The 19,604-nt window shown below is 38.3% G+C and overlaps 1 pseudogene; it reads right to left on the bottom strand.

The window, feature by feature from the left end:
* LOC127667097 (BMP/retinoic acid-inducible neural-specific protein 1-like) overlaps nucleotides 1-18,253 on the bottom strand; it is a 36,236-nt pseudogene extending 17,983 nt beyond the window's left edge.
* Nucleotides 18,254-19,604: the final 1,351 nt, after the last annotated feature.

Here is a 19,604-nt window from a genome sequence, read left to right as displayed (position 1 = left end):
GTAATTCTTTGTCTATATGTTGGACCCAGTGAGTTTTCTTTTTTACACATTAGTAAGTCATTTGATAGTGTCATTTTTCAGATCTTGTTTATGTAGCCATATTTTTGAAGTGATATTTGTACAGCCTACATGTTGTTTCCAAGAGACCCCCCCCCCCTTTGATGTTTAGTGAGCAGGAGGTATAGTTGTATTCTAGTTGTATCTGTTAGTGGATGGGCTCATCATGATCTGTCAATTTCCACATTAGGACATATCGTTTAATGTAACAGTCTCCATTTACTGCAAAAGAATCTTCTTTGATAAGGGATAAACCACTTGTTTGTAGGTATAAGGATACATTTTACAGTACAATTAGGAATTATTCTGGTCTCTTAAAGTGAGAGTAACAGTTTTTTTTCCTAGGATACATAGCACTATTAGCCTCAGGGAGGTTTCTAGTACTAGCACAACGTCCCTTCTTCTCAATGGGCCTTAAGTCAAATTTGACAGCTGTTGGTTGCCACCGAGATATGGGTATCACTATTGTATCCTTAAAGCTATCTTGCCATGGTGGTCATTGTTATATCTCTTTGGTCTCATATAGTCCATATAGTGTCACGGCTGGGTAGAAGTATTGATTGGTTCTTTGTCTTGGCAACTTGCATGGTACTTTCAGACAACATGAAAGCCAGAACTCAAGGAGGCTGTCAGGGCACATCTAGCTTTTCTAAGTCCCTTGTGAATGGAGGTTTCCTATTCCTGGAAATGGAATTTTTATTAGATTATCTACGCTTCTTGTGGGAGTTCTGTAGCATTGTAGCCTAAGTGGCATAGCTTTATTTAATCACTCTCTTTCCCTCCCCTCTCTCTCTGTCTCTCTCTGTCTCTCTCTCTCTCTCCCCTTCTCTCTGTCTTTCTCTGTTAATCTCTGTCTCTCTCTGTTTCTCTCTGTCTGTCTCTCTCTCTGTCTCTCCACACATACATGTACACATATATATGTAAATGTTTTGTGTATAACTTTAGATAAATGTACAATAATGAATGCTCGAGGCATTATCCTCTATATTATTCTTCTTTCCTTTCTCCCTTTCCTTTAGTATTGACTTTCCTTCCCAACACCAAATATTTTTTGGTTACCCTCTTTTTTTTTCTGACATCATACTATTTCCACTGCTTCAGCACATTTTACGTGGGTATAAAAATTATTGGTCATGCTGCCTTTCTCCAATTTTAGGGTGGTGAATCCTGCTTAGCCATGCAAGGGACAGAGTGACATGGTTCCTGCTCCTGGAATACAGCCAGGAAGGCGTGAGCCTCCATGATTGTTGACGGATGCTGTGAGCTTAAGGCCCATTTGCATAATAATGCACATAGTTTCATGTTCTTCCTTTGAGGAATGCCCTCTCTGCCATGGTTAACGATTCTATGACACTCAAAGACTGGGAAGTCAGAATCTGTCTCACGTCTCAGAAAAGTGGTAGGACACAGTGGCCTACAGGACAAACCTTAAGGCTGTGGGAAAGAACTTAAGATAGAAGTTCAAAAAATACAATTTCTCAGCTATGCAAAATGCAAGGATGCAATATGAATCATATGAAGAATTTCACTGACATAAACGAACAGAGGCAGCTGCACTGTGAACCCGCTAGTCCTGACTCTGTAATTATTGAGGAACGAGCTAAAGAGATTTAGGGAGTGGTGATTCCAGAGCAAGATCCCCACCCAGCTAGCTTATTGTCTGTGATTACAAAGGCAGGCAGATTTCTCAATTCATTTGTAATGTTAGAAAAAAAGAAAAAGAAAGTGCTTGCTGTCTTTTTCCAAGAATCAGAGAGCTGGTGCAGGGGATGCTTATCTGTGGAATAATAAAATTTGGACCAAGGGTGAATGATTGAATTGATATGTAAAAAAGAAGACTGGACTTTATCCAGCGATTTTTTTTTATTTTTTTCTTTTTTAGCAAGAGTGAGCTGCATCAAGTAGAGGGCTATCTGGAAAGCTGTCTCGGGCAGAACATAGTCTATCAGCTTCTACCCCACAATTTGCCTTCCAGTCATTTTTCTGCTGGTCTCAAATACCTGTGTTCTCAAGAACGCCTCTCCAAGCTGAGGCTGGTCCTTGGCATTAGAGGATTACAGTGGTGAAGCATCAGTAGATATTTGAAACATCACATATTGAAGTATTCTATATATGCTTTTTACTTTAATCCTAAAACAATAATTTAGGGATAGTAAGATGTTAATAATTTATAATAAAATCAACGGTAAAGTTGTAGGGATGTAGTCTCTGAATTTCTGTCTTGATATCTTAATAGATCATATTTTACCTTTTTGTTATAAATGGGCAATCGAAACTGACTCTGATGAAGTTAGCCAGGGGTGTTGATTGGAACAGCCACATTTTAAACTCTTGTTGGAGAGGAATGAAAAATTTGAAATCGGTCCATCAACTCACACCTAACTCATCTCACCAGAATTTACTTAAGTAGCTCTCCAGGAAACAGAGCAAGAACTTGAGTTCACTCTCATGAGCAATTGTCCTCTGTCAGGAGACAAACAGCTTACTCTGAAAGGGCCAGAAACTCACATCGCCGAGCACGTGTCACAACTGTACACAAGAGCAGTACTACGAAATCAACCCAGCAAGTCTCTGAGACCATATAGCTTTGCTCCCATGATTTCTTTCAGTCACTCACCTTGAGGCATGCTGAAACAAATGCTTACACATGGAAGGAGAGTTAGAGCTGTATCTGCTCTTAAACCTTTGAATCGTGAGAAAGAGTCATGTCTGTTATTTTCCCTGTGGTGCTATGGATAGAATGCAAGATCGTGTGCATGCTCAGTTTGTGCTGTGCTGTATCTCATGCTGACTTGCATCTCTAGCCCACATGTCTTGAAACATAGGAAGACCACACTGAGTTTCTATCTTAATGGATAACATTGTACTCAATGGACTTATATGCATATGTATTTACATACTGAGGGATGGGAACACTTACAAAGTAAATAAAATATGATATTTTTATTATTTATAAAGTGTTTTAAAACTGAATTAGGGTTTAAAAACCAAATGCAATCTTATATAATCTTTTCAAAATAATACATGATATGCATACATTTATGTATATTTGAATTGGATCTACTGTATACATACATATAATTGCACTTTTAATTTTATCATTTTCATGTAATAAACTAAAATACATACACTTGTCCTAGCTGGTTGTTACATTGACTTTTTAGAAACTATTTTACAACTATTGATTTTCCCATTCATTTTGAAAATACTTCCCAAGATATTAGTTTGAAGTGTGTTTTATTAATTTGTGCACAGAAGTCTATTAGCGCACAGTTTTTCTTTCTGGAGCAATTATAAATAAGAAAGTGTATTTGCTTTCACCTGTCGTCATTTTATGTGACTGAAAGAGGTTAGCTATTAGAGTCTCACTGAAGAAGTATTGGTAAATTGACTCACATCTGAAAGGACCATTTATTATTCCTGCATCTAATTGAATATGATAAATCCATTTAAGAAGCTTTGCTTGTATGATGCCCAATGCTGTTCTCACTGCAGCAGAACCCTGTGTCATTTATCGTCCATGTCCACACAAAGCAGAGCACGGAGGCTGTTGTGTGGGTTCTCATGACAGAGCACGGAGGCTGTTGTGTGGGTTCTCATGAGCTCCTTCACCGTCTTTCAGTGATGGGCACTCCATTGTGCAGCAAATAACAATAGGGCAGGAAATGCCATTCCGTACTGCTTACTTTGTCTCTGCCTCAGGTGGAGATGCACTGAGATGATGATTTTATTAATTGGTCTCTTCATACAGTGTTAGCCTTCACTGAGGTATTGCCAGGAGTTCACTTGAGTCTTTCTCTCTCTCTCTCTCTCTCTCTCTCTCTCTCTCTCTCTCTCTCTCTCTCTCTCTCTCTCAAAACCCTTTCTTTTCAGGCTCCTGAAAGCAAGCACTTGTTGGCATCTACAATAGTGTCTGGGTTTGGTAACTGTATAGGGGATGGATCTCCAGGTAGAGCAGTCTCTGGATGGTCTTTCCTTCAGTCTCTGCTCCACACTTTGTCTCTGAATCTTTTCCCTTGAGTATTTTGTTCCTCCTTCTAAGAAGAACCAAAGTATCCACACTTTGGTCTTCCTTCTCTTGAGCTTCATGTGGTCTGTGAATTATATCTTGGGTATTGTGAACTTCTGGGCTAATCCACTTATCAGTGAGTGCATACCGTGTATGTTCTTTTATGATTGGGTTACCTCACTCAGGATTATATTTTCTAGCTCTATCCCTTTGCCTAAGAATGTCATGAATTCATTGTTTTTAATAGCTGAGTAGTACTCCATTGTGTAAATGTAACATATTTTCTGTATCCATTCCTTTGTTGAAGGACATCTGGATTTTTTCCATCTGGCTATTATTAGGCTGCTATAAACATATTGGAGCATCTTTATATAGACTTGAGAACTCATTTGTCTGGCAGACTGACTTCCTTTCCTGGGACTCAGAGAGTTCTGACTGACACTCTGGTCTGCTGATATTCTTCTTTTTTAAAATTTTAATTTATTTACATTTCAAGTGTTATCCCCTGACCTGGTTTCCCCCTCTCCCAGAAATCCCCTCCCCCTGCTTCTATGAGGGTGTTCCTCCAGCCACCCCCCACTCCCACCTCCCCATCTATTAAACATTCATAGGACCAAGGACCTCTCCTCCCATTGATGTCTGACAAGGCCATCCTCTGATACATATGCAGTCAGAGCTGTGTGTCCTCCTTGGTTGGGGGCTTAGTCCCTGGGAGCTCTGGGGGGGGATCTGGTTGGTTGGTATTGCTGTTCTTCCTATGGGATTGAAAACTGCTTCAGCTCCTTCAGTCCTTTCTCTAACTCCTCCATTGGGGAGTGCAATGGTAGGCTGTGAGCATCCACCTCTGTATTTGTAGGGCTCTGGCAGGGCTTAACTGAAAGGAATATATGTACTCTGAATCTTCTTTGCTGGGACCATGGTTATGTTTAAGTTGGAGAAAATCAGTCCTACAACTTTATTGTGTGTCTAAATATATAACTGCAGCCGTCAAGGTTACACTCAGACAGAAGTTACTCATTATCAACTCTGCCCAACACTCATGCCCCCAAACAAGTGTATATGTGTATTTAAAATACATGCATATATGTGTATACCAGACTAAATATAACACAAATGATACAGTTTTACTGATTATTAAAACTTTAACTAAATGTATACATATAGAAATAATTTTGAATGAAGAACAAAGTTTTATAATAATATTAGAGAAGGATCTTTATAGTTCAAGGGGATACATTCATTAATCAAACAAACTTAAAAACATACAAAATATTATGTGTATGAACATATATATGATTGTGTATCTGAACATGAGGATATAAATTTCTTCTTAAAGAACAAAATCTTTTCCTGTTATAAAGAGAAAATGTTCCCTGACATCAAAGAAATATTTGTTCCTTGGAATATAACTCAGAAAGCTGTGATGAAAGATTCCCAACATCCATGAGCAAGTGTGGCTCCTGCTGACTCAGCCACACCCCTTGTCTTTATCAAATAAGCACTCTCCAGTGTCTCACTGTCCTCTCCAATTAACTGGGATTTTCCAAACAGCCTAAATAGGTATTTGATGTTATGTTGATGACGTTTACTGTTTTGTTGATATTGAAAGTTATGTTAAGAGAAAATTAAAATGAGAGAGCTTGACAGAGGGAAGGAGTGTGAGAGAGCAAGCAAGAAAGATTGAAAGCAAGATCTCTTATCAGCAATCCCACACCCAGCATCTCTGAATTACTCTGAAATACATCTCTGAGTCCTCTGTTTTCTTAATAGTATTCCAGTTTCTAAGGAACATTTCAAACATTGACATTTGGTAGTCAACATTCCCAGTGATTCTATGAGAGTCTAATTAAGATTTTTTCTAACCATAAACACATTTTCCTTAAGTGTATGTTTTATAGAGTATGCACTAAAGATATCTATAAACCTACAATTTAATAATGAAGAAGCATTCACTTGAATCTTTGTAAAGACTGTGTAGCTTCAGGAGTAGGATGTTGCATACTAGAAACATATTTTCCTTCCTGCTTACCTTATCTATGTATCTAAGCACCCTCTGAGAACTGTGTTAATTATTCCTTTGGCTTTTGGTAATTTTATTACATATGGTCTTATCCTTAACTAATATAATACAGAATTTTTCTCTTTTTATCTAAAAAGAACATGACCTTTTAAAGGTTTTGTTTGCTCAGGTTATATTTTTAAGACAATAATGACTATGTGTAGACTCCATCTCTATGTAACAATGACAAACCAACATGTGTATTTGAGTTAACTGAGAAGATTTTCAACACCATCTAATTCTGAGTATCAATACTCAGAACGAGGTGTATAAGGGGATTTGTTGTCTGAATTTTCCTTACCTTGATGTATATGTGAGTCTGCATGTTTCTAGAGCTGGAATAGTCATCTGTTCCAGCTTCTTGGAATCAGAAGTCCAATCCACTTTCAGACTGAGGATTGTACCAACAGGTCTCCAGGCACACATTAAGTTGTAATATCATTCCCTGGCTATTCAGCCTCTCTGTCTCTCTCTCTCCTAACAACTACCTTTCAAATTTCTATCATCTAATTATCTATAACTCAATTACTTCTATTTTTTATCACCTTTCATTCATCTACCAACTTTTTATCTTGTAATGACAAAATTATTTTATTAGATATTATTTACATTTCAAATGCTATCCCTTTTCCTTGTTTCCCCTCTGAAAACCCCTATCTTCCCCCCCTCACCAACCCAGCCACTCTCACTTCCCTGTCCTGGTATTCCCCTACACTGAGGCATCAAGCCTTCACAGGACCAAGGGCATATCCTCTCACTGATGTCCAACAAGGTCATCCTCTCCTACATATGTGACTGGAGCCATGAGTCCCTCCATATGTACCACTTTGGTTGGTGGTTTAGCCCATGGGTGTTCTTAGGGTTACTGGTTGGTTCATATTGTTGTTCCTCCTATGGAGCTGCAAACCTCTAGCTCCTTTGGTCATTTCTCTAGCTCCTCCATTGGGGACCTTGTGCTCAGCCCAATGGTTGGCTGAGAGCATCCACCTCTGTATTTATCAAGCACTGACAAAGTCTCTCAGGAGACAGCTAAATCAGGCTCCTGTCAGCAAGCACTTGTTGGCATCCACAAGAGTGTCTGGGTTTTGTAACTGTATGTAGAATGAGTCACTAGGAGGAGTAGTCTCTGGATGGTCTTCCCCTCAGTCTCTGCTCTACTCTTTGTTTCTGTGCCTCCTCCTGTGGGTATTTTGTTCTCCCTTCTAAGAAGGACCAGCATATTCATACTTTGTTCTTCCTTCTTCTTGGACTGAATCCAGGGCGTCATGAATGCCAAGCTAGCAATTCTTCAACCGATCACATCTCTAGTCTTGCACTCAGTATTTTAGTCTGTGCTGCCCTTAGAGTGTGTTTTTTAAACTGTACTTCCATATTCCAATCAATTACATCATATTTAAAAGCCTTAAAGAACTGTTTTGTTTGGGTTGTCTGGAAGATAAACTTAAAATTCCTAAGTTACCATGGTTGCACTTAGCCAATAAGTTGGAACTATTTCTGTTGTTTCATTTCTGTTATCATTTTTAGCACTAGTTTTATGATTCTAAAATACAATCTCAGAAATATTTGATTTTAAAAATGTTCCCAGTCAACAATGCAAAGACATTTATTCCAGACAAAATCTTAGGCACTTGTAAAGCTTTTTGATGAAGAAGTGAAAAGGATTCCATCACTTCATCATGGTAAGATAACATACTCATACATCCTTAGATGTTACTTAACTTGGAAATGTTCCAGGAAAGATAACAGATGCATTTCCTATACATGTCTCAGACTTCAGACCAAGATTATTTCAGGATAAGAGAGTAAGACCACTAGTTTGCTTTAGAGTAGTGATGTGTGTTAAACTACTAACCTACATTCCTTAGCAGATTGTTCTCCTTTAAGGCACAGCTGGTAAGCCAAGATAAGTTGGTTCCAATTTGAACACTGAATCTCTTTTTAGAGCATGTGCCTTCTCTTGGCACACACATGCACACACTTGGGGAGGCATTGGTACAATTGAATTTGCATTTCCTTGCTCTGGCTTGAATAAACCCTCTCACACTTCATACTTTAATGTATTTTTCAATTTTTTTTTACTGTTCAACATTAATATTTCTTTAGTAAGTATAGATTCTTGGATATGATGCAACTTGTGTTTTAGTTTCCAGGCTTTCTTCTATTTCAAAACTTCTGTTCCATACATAGCCGTGGGTATGACAATCCATACTGATCTGTGTTTTCTGTGTGTTGAAGTCTCTTGCAAGCTTGTCTTATCTCTTGTCTGTAGAAAACTGAACTTCATTAAAATTATTTTTGGAAAAATGAGATGGAGCACAAGCAAGTCACATGTGTATTTCTTAAGAAATAAGAAATTTCTTATTGGCCTAGTTAATTGAACTTTCCAGATATTTTTTGGAAAAAGTATTTTCAAAAATGTGATGATCTGTTCTTTAGTACTCCTTTTGAGACTGATTATAGTCTTGCTTCCATTATTAATGAGGAAATGAAATTATGATTTGGCTATAAAAGGAGCTAGACCTTGTTGTACAGGCTTTAAAAATAGTCTGTTCATTGTATGAAAAATTCTTTGTTCTAGCTTTTTCCTATAATTGGGCTGTCAAAACTTTATTTTCAGAAGATCTGATTACACACAGGCATAAGCTAGCTAGTCTATTTCTCTCCTTTCATAGATATCTCAGTCTTAATCCTCACAATTTTTTTTAGGATAATAGGTTTATAAAAAACAAAACAAATGGCAATGAGGGATAGAATTAAGCTTGCTAATCATTTGACTACAAAGAAGGGGATCTTTCTTATAACAAATACTATATTGTGTGTGTATGGCCCCAAACATATTTTTAGCATCTTTAGAAAAATGACATCACCTGAAGAATTAGAATCAACACGTAAGTGGCAGGATAGGGCAAAACCAAGGGTGTGGATGAAAGGAGAGAACATAAACCAAAGATGAGGATACTCTACAGAGTGAAAATACAAGAAAAATATTCTCTCTAGAACTTCCAGAATTTAGCTCTGGGTTGGCTGAATCATCTCGTGTTTGTAAGATAACATCAGACAGAAGTAGATTAATGAAAGAGAGGTTTATTTTAGCTCCTAGTTTTGGGGAATTTATGAGAGAAGGATGGTGGGCAATTATGGGAAACACTTTCTACTTCTTAGTGTATCAGAAACTGAGGTCTCCATCTGTGACAAGAACTGTAATTCATCTCCACAGGCTGTATGCCGTGAACTTCTTCGGTTAGCTATGAGATAGTTTAAGCTTCTGCTGTCTCAAAAAAGAACCTCCAGCTGGACGCCAATTGTTGAAGCAGATGAGCCTAAGGAGGCAGTATGTATACATTTCACATCCAAGCTATGACCTGTCCTCTGTACACCCCCAACTGTAGCACAGTGAGAACCATGTCAGAATCTTACTTCAGAATGATATTTGTGTTATCCTAAGAAAACCAATTAATTGTATTTATTTATTTATTTATTTATTCATATCAAATTATCTTATTTATTTATATTCCAAATGCTGACCCCCTTCACAGTTTCCCCTTCCAGAGTTCTTTACCCCATTTCCCCTTCCCTAGGGCACCAAGTCTTTACAGGATTAGGTACATCCTTTCCCACTGAGGCCAGACAAGCCAGTTCTCTGCTACATATGTGCCAGGGGCCATGGACCAGCCCATGAATGATCTTTGGTTGGTGGCTTAGTCTCTGGGAGCCCTGATGGGTCTGTGATAGTTGGTTCTGTTGTTTTCCCTATGGGGTTGCCACCCCCTTCAGACTTTCAATTCTCTTCATAACCCTTCCATTGGGGTTCTTGACCTCAACATGATGGTTGGCTATGAGTATCTACATCTCTCATCAGCTGCTGGTAGAATCTTTCTGAGGACAGCCGCGTTAGGCTCCTGTCTGCAAGCACATGACATTAGTAATCGTGTCAGGGTTTGCTGCCTCTCCTTGGGATGGATCCCAAGTTGGTCCAGTCACTGGATGGCCTTTCCTTCAGTCTCTGCTCCATTTTCATCCCTGTGTTTCTTTTAAACAGGAACAATTCTGGGTCAACAGTTTTTAAGGTAGGTGATAGCCCATCTCTCCATGGGGGGTCCTGTCTGTCTACTGAAGGTGGTCTCTTTAGGTTTGATCTCCCCACCTTTGGGCATTTCAGCTAAGGTCATCTCCATTGATATCTGGGAGCCTGTCACAACACAGGTCTCTGGGACTTTCTAGAGATCCTCTCCCCCCCGCCCCCCCCCCCAGAGCTGCATAATTCCATTCATTCTCCTGATCCTCTGGGATTCTCTCCTTTCTTCTCCCATACCTGATTTTGCCCTCTTTTCCCCTCCCTCTTCTCTCTTCCACCCAGGTCCCTCCCTCCCTCTATCTTGCATGATTATTTCCTTGTCCCTTCTAAATGGGACTGGAGTATCCTCATTTGGGCCTTCCTTTTTGTTAAATTTTATAGACTCTGAATTATATCATGGGTATTGTGTATTTTGGGGCTAATATCCACTTATCAGTGAGTATAGACCATGCATGTAATTTTGGGCCTGGGTTACCTTGCTCAGGATGATATTTTCTTTTCTTTTTTTTATTCGATATATTTTTTATTTACATTTCAAATGATTTCCCCCTTTCTGGTCCCCCACTCCCCAAAAGTCACATAAGCTCCATTCCCTCCCCCTGTTCTCCCACCCGCCCCTTCCCATTTCCCTGTTCTGGTTTTGCCTTATACTGCTACACTGAGTCTTTCCAGAACCAGGGGTCACTCCTCTGTTCTTCTTGAACCTCATTTGATGTGTAGATTATGTTTTGGGTATTCCAGTTTTCCAGGCTAATATCCACTTATTAGTGAGTGCATACCATGATTGATCTTCTGAGACTGGGTTATCTCACTTAGTATGATGTTTTCCAGCTCCATCCATTTGCCTAAGAATTTCATGAATTCATTGTTTCTAATGGCTGAATAGTACTGCATTGTGTATATATACCACATTTTTTTTTTTGCATCCATTCTTCTGTTGAGGGATACCTGGGCTCTTTCCGGATTCTGGCTATTATAAATAGGGCTGCTATGAACATAGTGAAACATATATCCTTATTACATGCTGGGGAATCCTCTGGGTATATGCCCAGGAGTGGTATAGCAGGATCTTTTGGAAGTGAGGTGCCCAGTTTTCTGAGGAACCACCAGACTGATTTCCAGAATGGTTGTACCAATTTGCAACCCCACCAGCAGTGGAGGAGTGTTCCTCTTTCTCCACAGGATGATATTTTCTAAGTCCATCCATTTGCTGGCAAAATTCATGATGTCCTCATTTTTAGTAACTGAATATTATTCTGTGTAAATGAACCACATTTTCTGTATCCATTCTTCAGTTGAGGGTTTGGTTGTTTTCAGCTTCTAGCTATTATAAATAAGGCTGGTATGAATATAATGGAACATGTGTCCTTATGGTATGGTAGAACATCTTTTGGGTATATGACCAGGAGTGTTATAGCTGGGTCTTCAGGTAGAACTATTTTCAATTTTCTGAGAAATCTATAGAGAAACTTGAAGTAACCCCACTGAAATCAGGGACAAGACAAGGCTGCCAACTCTCTCCTTATCTATTCAATGTAGTACTCAAAGTTCTAGGTAGAGCAATTAGAAAATAAAAGGAGATCAAAGGAATACAAATTGGTAAGGATAAAGTCAAAATATCACTATTTGCAGATGATATGATAGCATACTTAAGTAACCCCCAAAATTCTACCAAAGAACTCTTACAGGTGATAACCTCCATGAAGTAGATAGATATAAAATTAACTCAAACAAATTAGTAGCTTTCCTTTATTCAAATGATAAATGAGCTGAGAAAAAAATTAGGGAAACCACAATCTTCACAATAGCCACAAATAGTATAAAATCTCGGTGTAACTATAACCAAGCAAGTGAAAAATTTATATACAAGATCTTCAAGTTCCTGCAGAAAGAAACTGAATGAGACTCCTGAAGATGGAAAGATATCCCATGCTCATGGATTACAGGATTAACATAATGAAAATGGCCATCTTACTAAAAGCAATATATGGATTCAACACAATCCCCTTCAAAATTCCAACACAATTCTTCACAGACGTGAAAAGAGCAATTCTCAACTTCATATGGAAAAAAAAAACAAACAAAAACAAAAACACCCAGGATAGGGAAAACAACAACAACAAAAGAACTTCTGGGGAATCACCACCTCTGACCTCCAGATGTACTACAGAACAATAGTGGTAAAAATGGCATTGGATGGGTATAGAGTCAGACAGCTAGATCAATGGAATAGAATTGAAGACACAGAAATAAACCCACACACTGATGGACATTTGATCTTTGACGAAAAAAGCCAAAACCATCTAGTGGAAAAAAAGAAAGCATATTTAACAAATGATGCATGTCTGTCAATCTGCAAGTAGTAGAATAGAAATTGATCCATATTTATCACCTTTTACAAAGCTCAAGTCCAAGTGGATCAAGGACCTCAGCATAAAAGCAAACACACTGAATCTAATAGACTCGAAACTGGGAAATAACTCCAGATGCATTGACACAGGGAAAAATTTCCTGAAAGAACACCAATGGCTCAGTCTCTAAAATCAACAATTGAAAAAGGGGCCTCATGAAATTGCAAAGCTTCTGTAAGGCAAAGGACATAGTTAATAGGACAAAATAGCAACCTACAGATTGGAAAAAGTCCTTCGCTAACCCTACATCTGATAGATGGCTAATATCCAAACAATACAAAGAACTCAAAAAACTAGACTCCAAAAAACCCAAATAATCCAATTAAAAATGCAGTACAGAGCTAATCAAAGAATTATCAACAGAGGAATGGCTAATAATCACTTAAAGAAATCTTTAACATTTAGTGATCAGGGAAATGAAAATCAGAACAACCCTGAAAATCCATCTTATACCAATCAGAATGGCTAAGATCAAAAACTCAATGGCAGCACATGCTGTTAAGGATGTGGAGGAAGAGGAAGACTCCTTCATTGCTGCTAGGATTGCAAACTGGTATAACCACTCTGGAAATAACTTGTATTTTATGTAACAGAAATATACAGTAAATATAGAACAGAAAGCATGCGGCTTTGAGTACAGCTTACAATTTCAGAGTTCTTGTCTAACTGGTCTTTCATTTTCCTAATGGTTCCTCCTCTTCTTTGGTCATTTGAGATTGCAATTGCTTGGTATAGAATGAATATGTTTTGTGTCATGGTGTGGCTGTTCCAATAAAGGAATCAAGAGGGAAACTGTTGACATTAATCGCAGATTTTATCCAGTTGAGCTCACTGGGTTCAGGTTGGCATTAACTGAAACAGTAGTTGGAGACTATCAGTGTTGCAGTTTTTTTGTTTGTTTGTTTTTGCAACAGGGCAAGGGAATCCAGGAACTTGGCTAGTGTTTTGAAAATACAAGAGAATGTCAGAAAAACTTATTGTATGACTCTAGTATTTGTATATGTGTATGTGTGTATGATGTGTATATATATGTATGTGTATATGTATATATATATGTGTGTGTTTGTGTGTATGTGTATGTAATCATTATCTTAGGAGTTTAGCATAAACTCACACACATATGCAAAGGTATAATCTAAATTCGACCAATATTTGGGTCTATGTTAACATCTGTAGAAAAAAAAAAGGATAGATAAGGCAAAAGGAAAAGGGGAATAATTGGTTTGTGAATGACTACAAAAAGCCACTCTGACCTGAAAGCTAACAGATACTCTTTATTCAGAAGTACCAGAGACAGATGGACCTCTAAAGCATGTTTTATGTGCGATATGCTAACACCTCTTAGATTCAAAGTTAACCCTTTGCTTTCTAAACTGTACAGGAAGAATTATTTTATTATTTTGTTTAGTAGTAGGTCTTTTCTTCTTCTGTTTTTCAATCCATAACAGATAGTAGATTTCATTAAGCTTAACTGTTTATTGATCAAGAGATACATGTCTGTTTAGTCCCATCTCAGGGGCTCCCTTGACATAATAGAATTGGTAGCAATTTAGAGATAGAGGATTGAATGTGTTAATGTGTGTACCAAGTAAGCAACAGAGTTTTGCTGGAAGAAATGTGGCATTGCTGATTTGTGAGCTGATTAAGTCTACACTTAGGGCAGTGACTCACACGGTTGTCTCACCATGGGTTGTTGTAAGGAATCAAGATAATGAAGAAAGGAGTAACAAAAGGCAGAGACAAGATAGCTGCTTGGGAACCTGATTTTATATTAACATAATTTCATGAACGAATGGATGATTAAACCATTCTGCACTGAATGGGTCAATTAGCTACACTTCCTACTACTGTAGGTATTATATGAATCTTTATGCTAAAATTTGTTGGGTTGTAATTAATTAGTATATTGAAGTATACAAAATGGTTTTATTTCCTATGGATATTTACTTTTTAAATCTCACAATATCTTTATATTGCTGTTTTTTTTTTATTTCTCATGCCATCTAAATTTGATGAAATTGCTAAAGTTTGAAACAATGAATTGATACCAAGATTGAACAAAATCTCTTACACAGCTGTGCTTAAGCAGGACCTGATCCCGTGTGGGTATGATACCTTTACATACATATTGCTAAGAAGATGTGCAACAATGTAATTATGAAATGATAGCAGTTGTTAATGTTCCACACATGGTACAAAAGAGGGTCTAAAAGAGGCTCAATCCTGTAAACGCCAAAAGATAGTTCAAGTATCCAGAAATGGGGTCAGCTTAGATGTAATTCCTTAGGAATTTCTGAAGCTTGTTCCCTTTACCAAGAGGTGTCATTTCCCTTATCACTGCCACAGTGGAGCCTATTAGCATATCAAAGGGCATGATGGTCTCAGAGCTCTTTCAGTGTCACAAGTACCTGTCATTCATTTCAATGTCCTTGCTAGCCTTCTTCCTCCTTCTCTTCTCCTCTGCCCTCAGCTCTCTTCAGCTCATGGGTTTCCCTACCCCCAGGAACTCATTCTCCTTATTACCTTGCTAATTTCTTAATATGTGCACCCTCTGTCTCTCCATCTTCTCTCTCTCTCTCTCTCTCTCTCTCTCTCTCTCTCTCTCTCTCCTCTTTATCCTCTCATGGTCAGGTCCAATTTGCAGGTCATATTCAATATACTTCTTCCTCTCTCTGCTCTGGACTCTTCCAGATGCCTCTGGGTGTTCTCTCTCTGTGTGTGTGTATCTGTCTGTGTGTCTGTGTGTCTGTGTGTCTGTGTGTCTGTCTGTCTGTCCAATATCCAATAAAACCCTTCTCCTAAACCCTACCATCGAGGAATTATGTTATCAGTTTATATAATAAGTAGACTATATTTTATTCTCCCGGAAGAAAACACTGTGAAGGCTGATAAATTGCCTTCTTCATTTTACAGCTAAGGAATTTGGGGCTGAGAGGCACTCATAAGTGGACATAATCAAAGTATTACCAGCTGAGTAACTGAATGAAAACTTGAACATGGATATCACTCCTCAGAAGATATGGGCCAGACATTCTAAAAAGTAGGAGGAGTCACAATTTTTCAGGAATAACTCTTACTTTGGGATTCTTCTGTTTATATAATGTTGAGATTCCTGTCATGAGCTAGAGATGTGTCCAATGTGCCTACTTTTGAAATTCTGCAGAAAAGGAGGTGGAAATACAAGTTTTAAAACGTTTAAATCGTCAAGCACTGTGATTTGAATTGTTCTTTTGGGGGTTTACTTAGCATCACTGTCCACTTCCTTTGCACCATCACAGTGATTAAGTGTTACAAACAGAAAAATTTACCTCAAATGCAGAACACATGCCTTTTCAGACTCAGCTGCTGTGAGAAGAATGACTTAGTTGCCTCTACATAAATGCTGTGGGGACTCATAGCCTCAAAGGCAGCTCCTGCAGGAGGACCTAATTGAAGACTGCTTGAGGGAATAAGAATTACTGACATAAACAATGCCAGCCAATTGGGAACTGCTGTTTGGAACTGATGCTTGCTAGGGACCAATGGGGCATGGGTGGAGAGCATTAAAAGAACTTGCAGCAGTGTTCACAGGAGCTTGATGCAGCTCTTCTCACCTTCTCCCAGTGTCTGTGGCTTTGATTCTGTGGGCAAGCAGGTTGGGCAGCAGGTGGTCCAGGGCACAGGCAGCTAGTTCTATCAATACTTATTCTGACTCTGAGCACCGAAGACTTGATTAATGTTGGACATAATGCTATAGATTTCCAGTAACCAAGATATATGATGGAATATGACAAACGCTAGATGCTTGGGACCAAACATAATTATTTACTCAATCATACTTTGAATAAAGTGTCTGCATTGCTGCTGTTTCAAAGTGTTAGAACGCTAAAGCTCAATGCGAGATGATTAAAATGGATTGACATTTTAAAATGATCAAGTAGGTGTCAATTGTAGTCTGGAAAAGGAATGCAAAATGAACCGATGACAAGTGTACAATCATATGACATACACTTGACAAACATTTTTGTGCTACAGTGTAATAACCACAGAAGACACTAATGTAGCTTCTTAAGCTTCATTTTAATATCTGCTACAATATGTGGACATATGCAAATGGAAAAAAATGGGCAGTAAGTATGTGATAGCCTGAAAATCTTTACATTGGGGAAAGTTCGTGTCATAGGGCTCAGATATAGCTGATGTAAATATTCTATGGGGACAGTCTCCTTTTCAGGCACCTCAATGTTGAAATGCAGCGTCTCTGGCATTATAAAGTACACTTCTTGGTAAGGATCAATATACAGTGCTATTAGTAAAGAAAGCCATTTTTTTCTAGGTGAAAATCCTCCTGAATAAAACTAATGTACTCTCAAATTGAATTTGTATTCCTGTCCCTATCAGGTTGCCATGACTTCCACAACAAAGCACCAGAGACAGAATGCTTTAAATAACAGAAATTTATTTTTTCAGCTCTAGAACTTATAAATTCAAGACCCGGGAGCTATAGCAGAATTGATTTCTTCTGAGACTTCCTTTCTTAGCTTACAACTAGCTTTCTGCCTCTGGATCCCCATATGGCCTCAGCCATCATGAGTTCTAATATTGTCTTCTTATAGAGATACCCGTTCTGTTCTTTAAGGCCCACTCTGAAGGCATTATTGATTTTTCTTTCTTGTATCTTTTATCCCCATCATTTTATCATTTACTTTAGCATATACTAATTATCTATAAGATTTAATTTCATTTGGATATTTTCATACACATATGTAATATATTTTGATCACATTCACATTAGAAGTAACCCTCCTAGTTTCCCTTTTCCTTCCACTAGGATTCTGCCTCTTTCTAAACACTGTTTCCATTAACATAGTTGTATATGAAAAAGAGACAAAGAGGGAGGAACAAAGAAGGGAGGGAGGGAGAGAGAGAGAGAGACGGAGAGACAGAGACAAACAGAAATAGACAGACAGACAGACAGACAGACAGACAGACAGAGAAGAAGGGAGGAAAGGAGAGAAGGAGGGAGGGAAGAAAGGAAAGGGAAGAAAATAAAATAAAAGAAAAAAATGAAGAGAAAAAATAAAGAAGATGGAGATTAACTTAGGACCATATCTGGTATTTGCATTCACACACGTGTGCCTGAGATCATGTGTGTGCATTCACACACAAAAAATTAGAAAAAGTAAATAAGTACTTAGTTTCCATCTTTGTATAATAGACTTCATCATTCCTGTCCTCCAGATGCCGAATCATCATGAAGCAGACCCCAAACATACAGGGACAGATACTTCATCAATTTTTAGAGTCTTGCCCTTCAGACTAGAGAGCCAGTGGGGTTAGGAAGCATTAATCATGCACTGCGAAAATCTTCCCACTAACTACTCCTTGGGAATGATAGAGGTGGTATTTAATGAAATCCAATTTTTTTTCCTTTTTAAGTTGCACCTCAGGGTCTAGTGTCTGGTTCATGTTCAAAGGCTGTGAGACGTAGAGCCTTCTCCCTTGAAGCTTTTTATCTCAAGCAGAGGTTCTTGCAGTCCCTTGTCTGTTTCTCTCACTGTACTTATGAAAGCTGTTGCACTCACTTTTGTTAGTCTGCCCAGGTGCAGTGCTTCCTTGGTGGACATCTTGTTAGAGAAAGCATTATTAACTCCGTAGTTCATGACAGTGAACTTGAATTCTGAAATAGATACACTCCAGGGAACTTTGTACCAACAAGGCTATAAATAACCAGGCATACTTACCTATACAGAGATATTGTGTACAGAACAAAGAATACAAACTCAGAGAAAGCAATACTTCCTGCAACCTGAAGGGCCATTTTCATTAAGGTACAAACAATAAAGTCTTTGAGAAATGTTTGCAGGGCTCTTAATTAAGAGAGGAAAACATGAGTAAGGGGGTCTCTATTTTGCTTCTGTCCTCTCTGATTAAGAAAGCCCTTACAAAGAGAACTGAGAAAGTGAGAGGGAAAAAAAGGTACTAAAGGAAATTAAACTCCAGATTGTTGAGAAAATTATAACACTTGCTACTTCAGAGGAAATTAAGTCTCTTGTCTTAAATGAGTTACAGTCTTGTTTACTTTAGGACACAGTAAAAGAAATTGCCTTGGAAAATACACAGCTAGAGGTGGTGGCAAACAGGAGATGAGGAAAATGATTACAGATTTAAATGACTGAAAATCCTAGTCTTTAGATCAAGTAAATGTACAAAATGGTGAACAATAAAAGATAGCATATTAAATAAAGAGATGATATTAAACGTATTATTTGGTTTGGAATGACACAGACTAATACTTGATTCATAATTAATGCAGCTTTCCTCCTTGCATTGAAGTGTTTTAAGCAAACCCCCAGTCTCCTAGCAGTCAGCTCCAGGTTGACACTTTTGCTTGTATAGTGACAATCATGCCATCAAACTAATACAGCTAATAATGATTGTTTCATGTATTCGTTACCTTTTCCTGAGAAACAAATTACAGAAAATGTATTGGCTTGAAGCAACACTCACTCACTAATTACTGCACTATCTCCATAGGTCACAAACGTGGCCTGACTATGCAAGGGTCTGTTCCATGCTCCCGTGGCAGGTGCCCTGCTGTAGTCTTACTGAAGACATAGAGAAGAATCCACTTCCATCATTGGAAGTTATAGAACTGAGGAGCCACTCTGTGGTTGTCAAGAAGAGACCACTTTCATCTCCTCAACGAGACCCAATCCACAAGATGAAACTCCTCAGGTAAGTCATCCAACCCGATGCCATACAAGGATAATGCTCTGGGAAGACTTTGGAAGTAAATGAATTTTACATATTTCAAATGAATGGAAAAGAATTTTGCCCCAAATCAGACTATGACTTTTTCAGCATTGATAGAGAGGGATCAGCTGGAGAAGATGACTTGGCAAGAGAGAGCACATGTAGCTCTGTCATAGGACCAGGGTTCTTGTCCCAGAATAGTGGTTTAAAACTGCTTCTAACTCCAGTTACACTGAATTCAACAATCTCTTGTAAGTT

The sequence above is a fragment of the Apodemus sylvaticus genome, chromosome 16 (genome assembly GCF_947179515.1).
Source record: "Apodemus sylvaticus chromosome 16, mApoSyl1.1, whole genome shotgun sequence".
Lineage (NCBI taxonomy): Eukaryota > Metazoa > Chordata > Mammalia > Rodentia > Muridae > Apodemus > Apodemus sylvaticus.
This window is presented reverse-complemented; position numbering and strand designations above follow the sequence as displayed.